The sequence below is a fragment of the Somniosus microcephalus genome, chromosome 2 (genome assembly GCF_052327205.1).
Source record: "Somniosus microcephalus isolate GS21.2 chromosome 2, FLI_Smic_1.0, whole genome shotgun sequence".
Classification (NCBI taxonomy): domain Eukaryota; kingdom Metazoa; phylum Chordata; class Chondrichthyes; order Squaliformes; family Somniosidae; genus Somniosus; species Somniosus microcephalus.
The window spans coordinates 304,213,492-304,225,475 of NC_140988.1; the positions used below are offsets into that span (position 1 = coordinate 304,213,492).

Here is an 11,984-nt window from a genome sequence, read left to right on the forward strand (position 1 = left end):
GTGTCTGGGCGCGGCACCGCTAACACTTCCCATGAAATTCAGCGGGAGGTTAGCGGCAGCGGTAGCTGGTAGCGCCCTGCGTAGCTGCGCTTCTGGCAATGACATCACCGTGCGCAGCGCCCCGCTCGCGCCCCGGCTGCAAACTTCGGTCGCGTCCCCATACATACCGCCAGATGATATGTCTGACAGGGTCAGGGTGGCGCTTTTGCAGCGGCGCCGGCGCAAATTAAAGGGCAGGTGCCAGGCGGCCATTTTATTTTGGCTGCCTGCCAACACCTGCCCCCTTCCGCTTTTTTATGCAGGGAGCTGGCCGCGATCAGTCAGCCCGGCACTCCTCTTGAGTGCCGGGCTGTTTTCCCGGCACCCCGCTCCCCGGTGGTCCAGCAGGGCCCCGGTGCGTGCTGCACTAGGCCCCTCCCCTTTAATCAGGGGAGGGAGGCCTGCAATACCGCGGCGCTGTTGTATGTCGCGCCGCGATATTCAATGGTAGTGCCCCAGAAAGGAGGGGGAGCGCTTCCAGTAGCGCCCCACCTCCTCCTTGGGGCGCTACCTCTGAATTTACAGCACGGGGCGCCACCGAATTTTCCCCCCTTAGAAAATTGGTCCTCAAAAGTCTTTGGGGGTGATTTTCAAGGGCTCCTTCAGTCGCTAAAGAGCCTTTGAGGTGGCCAAGATGGTGTCTTCAGCTGAAACACCAGTTTAGCCTGTGTTTAGCGTAAGACGCCCTCTTGGTAAAGGAGTTGAAGCTTTTGCTAGGAATGGCCGCCCGGAGTATCGTTAAGGGGCTGGTTGCCACATAAATCGCCTGCTAGCGCTCATTAACAAGGCTGCACGGCATTTTGGTGGATAGTGCTTGACCTAACGCCCTCTCCTAACAGTAACCAGCTGATTGGGAACAAACAAGTCGTTGCTGAGGATTTCAAATGCTACTTAAAGGCACACTCACTTTTTACTGTTCACTTTCTGCAGGAGGTTTGAAGAGAACTTTTGAAACACATCGGGAGACTTTCTGGGACACTTTGTCAAGATTTCACCAACAATTTATCAACGTTTATTTCTGAAATTATCTGAGGACTTCACCTAAAAAGAGTGAGTGCTGTACTACTCCACCTTATTGGACATCTTATAAAAGTCACCAGGAGAAAGGGAGTGCTTGGTCATGGGCATCTTGCTAGAGGTCCCCCTTGGTCTGGACGAGGAATGGGAGGAGGACAAGAGGCCAGGCAGAGCAGCACCAGCTGCTGCAGGAGAGAGGGACAGGAGGGCAAGGTGGACTCCTTCCCCCTTGCGGGTACAGGACATCCCTCCTCCTCTGGACCTCCTCCACGAGTACCTCCAGTATCGCGTCCGAGAACCTGTGTGCCCTCTCACTCGGTCCCTGAGCCATCCTGAAACCTGCCACTTTGTGCCAGCCAGCCCATCCCACACCTTCAGCGGAAGTGGTTGCATGGAGCTCACATTAACTGCGCCATGAAAATTGCATCTAATCAGCGCTTGAGTGTTAAACCTGCAGGTATCTGTTTCAGCACCTCCAGGCAAGTTCTTAACTGTTTATGTCCTCTCTCGTGAGTTACGCTGATCTTCCACCGAAGTTTTGGCAGGAGACTGGGAAAATCCCAGTGAAAGTTCAAGAGGCAGGTTTCAAGGTATGGTCCAATCCCTGCCACATGTGGACGGCAACCTTAATTAGTGCTTGGCAACTCTAATTAGTAAATACAATCTGTACTAAATACTCCCCCAAAGCATGACAGAATAAGCAAGGCAAAAGATTAGTGCCCACTATTGTACATAAAGAAATGTGATATATGATTGACACTTTACTGGATTTTTTGACCAGTTTGCCACAGAAAAGATTTGGAAAAGATGCTGGGGGTTATAAAGCAGTGTAGACACAAAAGTTTTTTTTTTTTAAACTAAGATGAAAGGTGGCTAAAATTATAATGGGTTAGACATAGAACGTGTGTTTTTAAGGATGGAAAGCAATAAACAATTTATCAGCCTGTCTAGGAAAAGCCATTGGCACCAATTGGCATAGAAATTCGTTGGCAGATAGATCCAAGACTCACCCGATATTGGACACTGGACCTTAATTAAATGAGACCGGTGAGCTGCGGACACCCATGGGGCGTCCCCAGACAGCTCGCCAGCAAAGAGGCTCGGAGTTTCGTGCTGCTGCTGGCGACACTTTGCAGGAAAATGTTTGGGAGCATTTTTTTTTTTAGCAATTGAAAAAATATTAAAAGAAAAGACGTTGTTGTTTCATACAACAGGAAAAGCTTATAATGGGATGTCTAGTTTGGCTATCCTTTCGATGGCCTCCTGAGATGCCGAGTGGAGAAATGAGGTGCCTCCCGCAACAGCTCTTGGTGGGCAGGTTGATGTGATGTGTTCCATGGTCTGAGACTCATGGCCACAGTCGCACTTTGGGTTGTCCCTCATCTTCCACTTGTGGAGCAGGTGGCCGCAATTTAAAAAAAGACGTAAATATGCAGGAAGGCTATTAAAATTAATAATTCTTTGTAGCCTTTTGATTTTTAACAGGGATTCAACTGGTGACATTTGCCCTTATTTTAGCTTTCAAAAGTGCATCTATCACAATGTGTTGTACAACAGAAGATACAGGTTTAGCCTAAAGCCATTTAGAGTTGTAACACAGACAGTGTGGACTGTCCACTGGACACTAGATAGAGGCTGACAGAATTAATTTCTCTTAACTATAAACAGCCATCAGGGAACCAGCCGTTATTTTGTTCTTCAGCTTATCCAGTTCAATGTCCGCCAGCTTAACAGAACAAGCTAAAACAGAGCACATGACAGTCCACCCTAAAGCGAGTGGTGATCTTCGTGCTAACTCCAGCTATGGTCCTCATTTCCTCTTTACTATTACAATCTGACACGTGCACTTCAAGGAACACACAATTTGTGGAAGTAGCTATTAAAACTGCACCAGTATATCACTCATAAAAGATGCGGCACAATCACACTGCACTTCAAAAGTACTTCATTGGCTGTAAAGCGTATTATTTATTCAAAATGTTATTTTTGGGATATGGGCGTTGCTGGCAAGGCCAGCATTTATTGCCCATCCCTAGATGCACCTTGAGAAGATGGTGGTCAGCCTTCTTCTTGAACTGCTGCAGTCCACGCGGTATTTGCCCCTAACTGCAGAATGACAAGAAAGGGGAAGAAATAGTTTCTGAAATTCTGATCAAACCAAGGCAGAGTCCTGATGAATCTCTGGATTAGGACCAGAAAATGCGAAGGGCAGGCACCGCTAAAGCAACCTTGCAGGTACCAGTGGTCTGCCCCAGCTATGCTAATGACACCTTCCCACAATTTGGGATGGGGTCTCTGTTTTCACCTATCAGTGGATTTATAGCCCATTCCGTCATGGAGTGGGCTGTTTTGGGTTCACAGTCGATAACAGCTTAGTCTAGCAACAGGCAGGTCTTCTGACCATCTGGTTGGATCATTTATATTTCAGTATAGTACTGAATGGTGAGGTCACAATGTCCAGTTAATTTTTTTATTGTGGAACCAAAGTGAAGAACTGAGGCCCATAGTCGAAAAAGATAGAAAGAGGATGATGCAAACCAAAAAGTAATGATAAGGTGTTGGCAATGTTGGTTTTCAAAATCTGTAGGAATAAGGGAAGGCTGATATAAAGAGTTTCAAAGGTTTCTCTTTCTAAGGAATTAGCTTTTCTAAACATCCCCAAAAGACAGGTGCATTATGAGTTGGCTTCAAAATTCAATTGGTGTTACTTTGAAAACTGAACTAGCATCAACATGAAGTCTCTCTCTCTGCCTTACTCTCTCACCCTCTTGGTGATGCTAGTAACTCTCAAAGGATAGTGGAAATGTGGAACTCTCTCCACCAAAGTGCTGTGGATGCTGGATCAATTGAAATTTTCAACACTGAGATCGACAGGAATATGGATCAAAGGCGGGTAAATGGAGTTGAGGTACAGATCAGCCATGATCTAATTATATGGCAGAACAGGGTTGAGGAACTGAATGATCTACTCCTGTTCCTAAGTTTTCAATGAAATATGTGCTCACGTACCAAACCTAATATATAATAATTGTCCTTAAGTCCTGTTGATTTACTGGCCTGACTGACCTAAACTGAATACTCTGGGTTCACTTTAGCTATGCTATTTAACACTTTATATACCAAAGTGCAGTTGCCTCTATACTTTCTCTCTCGGTTGTACAGTTTTTGTGTCTCTAATCTTTCTTCAGCCAGAGTCCCTAGAATTTTCTGGCACCTCAAGGCCAATTTTGGTGGAAACTCCAACTAAATTCTATCGCAAGAATTGTAGATTCTGTGGCACATCACGAAGTGTTGTAATCTCACTTTTATATTAAAAGCATGAAGACAATTTTTATTGAAAAAAAACAAACCGTAAAAATAAACATTAACTCAACTATAACTACAATCAAATGTTAACTGAATTATTTTTATAATCAAAGCTTTAAAAGTGTAAGTAGCTGAAATTTTAATTTAAAAGCTTAGCCATTTTAATAAAAAGAAACAAGCACAAATTACATTACAGAGGAAAAAATATTAAGAATAGATTCAATATAAAATTATTAAACAGCACTAAACTGTTTCCAAATGAAATCACTTCAAACCATTAAACTACCAAACAACTAATGGTTAGAACAAAAAAAAACAGCAAGAAAGTGCTCTTGCTAGGTTATAGGTACAATTATGGTATAGAATCATCGAATAGTACAGCACAGAAGGAGGCCATTCGGCCCATCGAGTCTGCACCAGAGCAATCCAGTTAGCCCCACTTTCCCACTCTTTTCCGATATCCATGCAATTTTTTCTCCTTTACGTATTTATCCAATTCCCTTCCTACATTACAACAGTGACTATACTCCAAAAGTACTTCTTTCTTTATTTCTTTCTCTCCTTCTTTCCCTTTTGAAGGCTACTATTGAATCTGTTTCCATCATCCTATCAGACAGTGCACTCCAAATCCTAACCACTCATTGCGTAAAAAAGTTTTTCCTCATGTCACCTCTGGTTCTTTTGCCAATCACCTTAAATCTGTGCCCTCTCATTATCGACCCTTCAGCCATTGGAAACAGTTTCTCTTTATTTACTCTATCTAAATCGTTCATGATTTTAAACACCTCTATTAATCTCCTCTTAGCCTTCTCGGCTCTAAGGATAATTATTGTATTGTATTGGAGTAACAAATCCCAAAGTTGTGAGTTTAAATCCCACCATGACAAATTGTGAAAATGATCTAATTACAGTAATTCTGGTATTTTTTTGGGTTAGCACCAGAAACAAAGGGGGCGAAATTGGGTGCCTTTGTGCCTCCCATTAGCTTGGTGAATGAGGCGGGTGGGAAAGCAGTAGAGGCAGCTGAATGGATGTTCTTAATCTTAGTCATAAAGAAGTCCATGAGCTTCTTACACTTGTTGTTGGGAGCTGCTGGGGAGAGGGGTGTAATGAGATGGGTAGTGGAGAAAAGAAACTGCGAGTTATCTTTGTTCTCTAACATGATCCTAGAGTAGTGGGTGTTTTTGGTGGAGGAGAGGGAGGCCCGATAACACTTGATGTTATCCGGCTAGATGTGTTCATGGATGGCTAAACCAGTTGTGCGCTCGATATGAGCACTTGAAATGCCATAGCATACAAGGCTACGGACCAAATGCTGGAAAATGGGATTAGATTAGACAGGGCTTGATGGCCAGCGTGGACGCGATGGGCCGAAGGGCCTCTTTCTGTGCTGTATACTCTATGGCCTAGAAATTGGGTTGGGGCGCCAAAGTGGCGCAAAAGTCGGCTGAGCGCAGGATTTAGCACAGCGATCGGAGTGATACCGATCGCCAGAAATTCAGTTTCAATGCCCCTCGAGGGAGACTGGGTGAGGCTCGAGGCGCTCCGCGTCCCTCTTAGGGCGCTGAAACTGATTATCGCAGCGCCACATGCTGCGGCACGGCACGCTGCGGTACTGCAGGCCTTCCTCCCACTGTTAAGGGGGAGGTGCCTGCAACAGCGCGATCCCCGATCGCGAGTGCCGGCAAATGAGCCCGGCACCAAGGAGAAGTGCCGGGCTCTCGGGAAACAGCCGGCAATGCTGTGGGGGTTAGGAGGCCGGGGACGGAGGTGCTGGCAGGCGGCCGCCGAAAAAGCGGCCGCCCCGCACCTCCACCTTAACTTGCGCCGCTGCTGGCACAGTAAGGCCCCGTGAACCGGGCGCGGGTAGCGAGCGGCGCAACTGTGGCATTCGCTACCAAATATTGCGAACGGGGCACGAATGGGGCGCTGCGCGCACCGATGACGTCAGCGGTGGCGGCGCAGCGCAAATGCCTAACGCCATCATTAGCGCCCCTGCTGAATATCGCCGGAGACGCAGCCAGTGGCGCTACAGCCACTGACTGCCTCTTTAGGCGCTAACAGGTGGCGCTACTCACCCAATTTCTCCCCCTATGACTCTATGACTATAAATAAAAAGAAGGAAGTTATGCGAAACCTGTATAAATCACTGATTAGGCCTCAGCTGAAGTATTCTGTCCAATTCTGGGCACCTCATATTAGGAAGGATGTCAAGGCCTTGGAGAGAGTGCAGAAGAGATTTACCAGAATGATACCAAAGATGAGGGACTTCAGTTATGTAGAGAGCTGGGTTTGTTCTCCTTAGAGCAGAGAAGGTTAAGGGGAGATTTAATAAATGTGTTCAAAATTATGAAGGGTTTTGATTGTAAATAAGGAGAACCTGTTTCCACTGGCAAGAGGGTTGGTAACCACAGAACACAGATTTAAGATAATTGGTGAATGAACCAGAGGAGAGATGAGGAAACATTTTTTATGCAGTGAGTTGTTATGAACTTGAATGCACTGCCTGAAATGGTGGTGGAAGCAGATTCAATAGTAACTTTCAAAAGGGAATTGGATAAATACTTGAAAAGGAAACAAATGCAGGGTTCTGGGGAAAGAGCAGGGTGTGGGACTAATTATATAGCTCGCTCAAAGAGCCAGCACAGGCGCAATGGGCTGAATGGCCTCCTTCTGTGCTGCATGATTCTATGAAATCAGCACCCTTTTAACAAGAGAGCGAAAGTGAAGTCATATCAGGGGGAAACCCAGAATGGGAGAATCAAAAGTTTTGCTGGGGATAAAGGCATCAATGATGAAGTGGAGTCGTTTTGTTTTAGTTTCTAAGCATGAACAAAGAAACTACATCTGCTCTAATCAGAACTCTTGTCTTTGAGCAGTTCACAATGGAAAAGCAGTGTTGTTAATAAATTTAAATATCATCACTTGCCTCAAATAAAGCATACAGAATTGAATTTCCAGTTTATTTAAACGTCTTTTAGAAAAAGGCACAGAAAGTCTCAAATCTTCACAGGATTGAAGGGACAAATGGCTTGACTGGCACCACATCCACCACCTTAAACATTCACTCCCTCCACCACCGGCGTATCGTGGCTGCAGTGTGCACCATCTACAAGATACACTGCAGAATCTCACCAAAGCTTCTTCAGCAGCATTTCTCAAACCCATGACCTCTACCATCTAGAAGGACAAGGGCAGCAGGCGCATGGGAATGCCACCACCTCCAACTTCCCCTCCAAGTCACACACCATCCTGACTTGGAAGTATATCGCCGTTCCTTCATCGTCGCTGGGTCAAAATCCTGGAACTCCCTCCCTAACAGCACTGCGGGAGTACCTTCACCACGCGGATTGCAGTGGTTCAAGAAGGCGGCTCACCACTACCTTCTCAAGGGCAATTAGGGATGGGCAGTAAATGCTGTCATTGCCAGCGACGCCCACATCCCGTGAATGAATTTTTAAAAATGCTTCCACGTCACCGCTTGCTGCTGCACAGATGCATGCTGGGAAAGTTGTGCATTGTACATGCTCAAAATGCACAGGTATGCTTGGAAACCTTCACCAGGTTCTGTGAGCTCGAAATATTAATTTCAAGCCCAGGCTTTTAAGGCAAGTTGAAGCCTTCAAGTGAAGACCTCAATGAAGACAATAAAACATTTAAGGAATAAATTTAATCCTGTTATTATGGAATATGTAATTTTACATTTTGTTTAAAACCTTAATTTTCAAATTAGAAACTTCAATTACTGTTGAAAAAAGTGGACAATTTTTTTCAGAAAGCATTTTAAATGATTCAATTGGTTCATTACGTGCTAGTCAGAGTAGAAATAGAAGGATATTTCAGATGAATATGTGGCTAGAGGAATGGTGCAAGGGGGAGGGATTCAAATTCCTGGGATATTGGAACCGGTTCTGGGGGAGGTGGGACCAGTACAAAATGAATGGTTTGCACCTGGGCAGGACTGGGACCAATGTCCTAGGGGGAGTGTTTGCTAGTGCTGTGGGGGAGGGTTTAAACTAAAATGGCAGGGGGTTGACAACCTGTGCAGGGAGACAGAGGAAAGGGAAGCAAGGATAGAAGCAAAAGACAGGAAGGAGAAAAGCAAAAGTGGAAGTCGGAGTAATCAAGGGTTTAAATCAAACATGGCCACAGTAAATAATACAGTAATCCTAAAAGGTCTAAGAGAGTTAAAAAAAACAAGCCTGCAGGCTTTGTGTCTTAATGCGAGGGGCATTCGTAATAAGGTGGATGAATTAGCTGCGCAAATAGATGTAAACAGATATGATATGATTGGGATTACGGAAACATGGCTCCAGGGTGACCAGGGCTGGGAACTCAACATCCAGGGGTATTCAATATTCAGGAAAGACAGGCAAAAAGGAAAAGGAGGTGGGGTAGCATTGCTGGTTAAAGAGGAGATTAACACAATTGTAAGGAAGGATATTAGCTCTGATGATGTAGAATCTGTATGGGTAGAGCTGAGAAATACCAAGGGACAGAAAACGTTAGTGGGAGTTGTATACAGACCCCCAAACAGTAATGCGGAGGTTGGGAATTGCATTAAACGGGAAATTAGAGATGCGTGCAATAAGGGCACAGCAGTTATCATGGGTGACTTTAATCTACATATAGATTGGGCTAACCAAATTAGTAACAATACTGTGGAGGAGGAATTCCTGGAGTGTATACGGGATGGTTTCCTGGATCAATATGTCGAGGAACCAACTAGAGATCGGGCCATCTTAGACTGGGTATTATGTAATGAGAAAGGAATAATTAACAATCTTGTTGTGCGAGGCCCCTTGGGGCGTAGCGATCATAATATGATAGAATTCTTCATTAAGATGGAGAGTGAAGTATTTGACTCAGCGATTAGGGTCCTGAATTTAAATAAAGGGAACTACGATGGTATGAGGCGCGAGTTGGGTAGGATTAATTGGGGAATGTTACTTAAAGAGTTGACAGTGGATAGGCAATGGCAAACATTTAAAGATTGCATGGATGAACTACAGACTTTGTTCATCCTGTTTGACATTAAAATAAAACAAAAAAGGTGAATCAACCGTGGCTAACAAGGGAAATTAGGGATAGCATAAGATCCAAGGAGAGGACATATAAATTGGCCAGAAAAAGCAGCAAACCTGAGGATTGGGAGCAGTTTAGGATTTAACAAAGGAGGACAAATGGATTAATTAAGAGGGGGAAAATAGAGTACGAGAGTAAGCTTTCAGGGAACATAAAAACTGACTGTAAAAGCTTTTATAGATATGTGAAGAGAAAAAGATTGGTGAAGTCAAGCATAGGTCCCTTGCAGTCAGAATCAGGGGAATTTATAATGGGGAACAAAGAAATGGCGGACCAATTAAATACATACTTTGGTTCTGTCTTCACAAAGGAGGACACAAATAACCTCCCAGAGATGTCAGGGAACATAGGGTCTAATGAGAGGGAGGAACTGAAAGAAATCAGCATTTGTAGGGAAATGGTGTTAGGGAAATTGACGGGATTGAAGGCCGATAAATCCCCAGGGCCTGATAATCTACATCCTATGGTACTCAAGGAAGTGGCCCTAGAAATAGTAGATACATTGCTGGTCATCTTCCAAAATTCTATAGACTCTGGAACAGTTCCCATGGATTGGAGGGTAGCTAATGTTACCCCACTATTCAAAAAAGGTGGTAATGAGAAAACGGGGAATTATAGACCGGTAAGCCTGACATTGGTAGTGGGGAAAATGCTAGAGTCCATTATAAAAGATGTAATAGCAGAGCACTTGGAAAACAGTGACAGGATTGGACAAAGTCAACATGGATTTACAAAAGGTAAATCGTGCTTGACTAATCTACTGGAATTTTTTGAGGATGTAACTGGTAAAATAGATAAGGGAGAGCCAGTGGATGTGGTGTATTTGGACTTTCAGAAGGCTTTCGATAAGATCCCGCATAAGAGATTAGCATGTAAAGTTAAGGCACATGGGATTGGGGGCAAGGTACTGACTTGGATAGAGAACTGGTTGGCAGACAGGAAGCAGAGTTGGAATAAATGTGTTTTTTACCGAGTGGCAGGCAGTGACTAGTGGGGTACCGCAGGGATTGGTCCTAGGACCCCAGCTATTCACAATATATATATTAATGATCTAGACGAGGGAACTAGATATAATTCGACACAAAGTGTGTGCTGTGAGGACGATGACGAGAAACTCCAGTATGATTTGGACAGGTTGGGTGGTTGGGCAGATGCATGGCAGATAAAGGCGAGGTTATCCACTTTGGTGGCAAAAACAGGAAGGCAGATTATTATCTGAACGGCAATAGATTGGGAGAAGGGGAAGTGTAATGAGACCTGGGTGTCCTTGTGCACCAGTCGCTGAAGGTAAGCATGCAGGTGCAGCAGGCAGTTAAGAAAGCAAATGGTATGTTGGCCTTCGTAGCGAGAGGGTTTGAGTACAGGAGCAAGGATGTCTTGCTGCAGTTGTACAGGGCCTTGGTGAGACCACACCTTGAGTATTGTGTGCAGTTTTGGTCGCCTTATCTGAGGAAGCATGTTCTTGACATGGAGGGAGTGCAGCGAAGCTTCACCAGACTGATACCTGGGATGGCAGGAATGACGTATGAGGAGAGATTGGGTCGATTGGGCTTATACTCGCTGGAGTTTAGAAGAATGAGAGGGGTTCTCATTGAAACTTATAAAATTCTAACAGGACTAGACAGACTAGATGCAGGAAGGATGTTCCCGACGGCCGGGGAGTCCAGAACCAGGGGTCACAGTCTAAGGATAAGTGGTAAGCCATTTAGGACAGAGATGAGGAGGAATCTCTTCACCCAGAGTGGTGAACCTGTGGAATTCTCTACCACAGAAGGCAGTGGAGGCCAATTCATTAAATATATTCAAGAAGGAGTTAGATATATTTCTTAAGGCTAAAGGGATCAAGGGATATGGGGAGAAAGCAGGGACAGGGTACTGAATTTGGATGATCAGCCATGATCTCATTGAATGGCGGAGCAGGCTCGAGGGACCGAATGGCCTACTCCTGCTCCTATCTTCTATGTTTCTATTAACAGAGTGTGATGGTGAAATGCTGACATGTTAATGTAGGACTTTACCATTATAAATGTTTACATAGAAAGTTACTGTCATAAATGTTGACATAAAAAGCACACGAGAACAGGACAATGCAAGGCATTAATGTAGGTGAAATCAAACCATGGGCAGGTTATATCCATTTCTGAACCCCTGTATTAGATTAGAGCCTAAAAAATACCCTGTATTAGCTATTATTCATAATATCTACTACCCTAATTTAAATGTGGAGTTTATTCAGTTGTGGTCCATTTTGTGCTGGTAGAGGCTGCCAGTGCTGATTGTCAGTAATCTACGTATCCTTGAAAAGTGACAACATTCATGATTGCAATATGGTTACTGCAGATTTATCAATGAAGAATCAGCACCGGACTGCCAGGAAATCTCCAGTGCACATTATGAACAGTTAATTAAACAACTGATAACAACACCGTAAATTACGCTCATCTAATTGTTTTTTTTAAATGTTGCTAGACATAATGTGAAGTAGTAATACCTGAAAGTAAAATCCTAGATATAGACATACTAAATGTTTGGTGACA

At 44.4% G+C, this 11,984-nt stretch overlaps 1 protein-coding gene and 1 long non-coding RNA gene across 6 annotated transcripts in view; one reads left to right on the plus strand and one right to left on the minus strand.

Moving 5' to 3' along the window:
• The window catches only part of celf4 (CUGBP, Elav-like family member 4), a 635,318-nt gene that overhangs the window by 123,636 nt on the left and 499,698 nt on the right, over nucleotides 1-11,984 (minus strand). The gene's annotated exons all lie outside the window — the stretch shown is intronic.
• The window catches only part of LOC147123509 (uncharacterized), a 31,817-nt gene that overhangs the window by 15,880 nt on the left and 3,953 nt on the right, over nucleotides 1-11,984 (plus strand). Inside the window, exon 2 of the long non-coding RNA XR_015074602.1 lies at nucleotides 970-1,089. This is a non-coding gene — a long non-coding RNA (uncharacterized LOC147123509). The remainder of the gene's footprint in view (nucleotides 1-969; nucleotides 1,090-11,984) is intronic.